This window comes from Tursiops truncatus, unplaced genomic scaffold (genome assembly GCF_011762595.2).
Source record: "Tursiops truncatus isolate mTurTru1 unplaced genomic scaffold, mTurTru1.mat.Y mat_scaffold_47_arrow_ctg1, whole genome shotgun sequence".
NCBI classification, from domain to species: domain Eukaryota; kingdom Metazoa; phylum Chordata; class Mammalia; order Artiodactyla; family Delphinidae; genus Tursiops; species Tursiops truncatus.
Genome location: NW_022983322.1, coordinates 394,378 through 396,155, shown reverse-complemented (window position 1 = coordinate 396,155; position 1,778 = coordinate 394,378).

The window sequence follows — 1,778 nt, the reverse complement described above, 5'->3', positions numbered from 1 at the left end:
TATTGATTAATAAGAACTGAATTTCTGAAAGATTGTACTGTTAACCAAAATCTGAGCAAGGAGTCTCAAATGTAATGCTTAGCCAGAATTACATGTTAATGAAACTATTGAACAGTGTAAATGAAGGAACATCAGTGTAAGGATTTCTTTTAATTTATTTTTTACCGCTTGGAGATATCAGTTAAAGTTTGCAAGCTTGGTGCAGATGATGACGTTGAAGTTCACAAATACTTAATGTGGGATTAGGATAAATAGAATCAACGCCCTCAAGGCTGTGACCTTGCAGCATTTACAAGCACGTCTCCTCTTTCATGGCCCGAAAAGTAAGCAGCTTGTTGAAGCTTGAATATCGTAACAGGCTTTTGTTTCCAGGTTATATGTCTGTGGAAGACTTAATTCTGAATAGAGATATAGATATACTGGAAACTAATTGTTTTTTCGATTATATCTGATTATCAAAAAACGTAAAACATTTTAAATTGTGCCTACAGAAATTAGAAGTTGTCTGCAATCTTTAAAAAAAATGAATGGAGTTTCCCTTAAAAAAAAAAAAAAAATTAAGCAGTTAAGCTGTTGGTCCCACATCAGAAACTACCTTATACCTCCTGTCAATATTGTTAACAGAGACTGTTATTTTACTAATCCATATGATCCATGAGTCTTCTTTCCTGTTTCAGAGGCAACAGCAGGTGAGAGAGTGGATTTGTTAAGCGTGGGGTTTATCCTTCTTTTATGCGTTCATCAATTTTATGTCATTTACTCATTGTACACACATGGCAATAGAAGCTGCTAAGCAATCAATTGCTATCGCAAAAACAACAAGAACAGAAGCAGATGTCTTATTTCTGAGATTCTCCCCCAGGATATATGATTGAAGGATCCTTTCCACCACTCCCCTGGAGAGGAAAGGGTGGACTGCTAGCTGGAAGGCTTTAAGGACTTGGGGAAAAAGGCTAAAATATCCCCCATTATGGTAAACCACCCAGGGGCAAACCACACAAGAATATTATGAAATTTATTTTATTTTTTTTTCTATCCTTGCAAATGTAATACTCAGGATCATAGAATATGAAAAAACTATACTGTCCAAACTCAGAATTACATGGATGAGAAAATCACAAAAGTGGCATAATTCACTTTTGGCTGTTATAGTTTGTATTTACATATACTATATTAACTATGCTGTGTTAAGAATATATTGTAAACTATATCTTGAAAAGGGCAAAATGCTGTAACTTATTCAGAGAAAAATAATTATGTTGGCAAAACCCAAATTGTATATTGTAGACAGGTCCTAGGAAAAGAAGAATAATTCATAGTGGAAAAGAAGGTAGCTCTGTTTTCAGCCATGTGCTATTTCAAGAATTAAACTCAGAAATAATACAGGATATAGAGGAGAGTCTAAAGATGGAAAAGCACATTTTGATTAGGAAAAGAGAATTTATGGCTAAGTCTTTTTTTTTTAGGAAAAACTGCCTTATTACTAGAGATAAGAAAAATTGTTTGCTTCTTTGCTCCTTCTTTCTTTTTCCTTTTTTAAACCTTTTTAATTTTAGGATAAGATATAGTGACCTCTAAGAGAGATGACCTGAAAATGACTCTCTGGCATCAAACCTTTTTGAAAGATTTTTCCCCCTCCCTAAGGGCTATTGTCTCTTGGAGCTTGCAATACATACTCACCAAGAGGCAAGCACTGGTCCTGACACTAATGTGACATCTCCTGATAAGAGAAGCTGCAAAGTAGAAGGAATTGAAGGCAAGTATTGTTGATAGTGGTT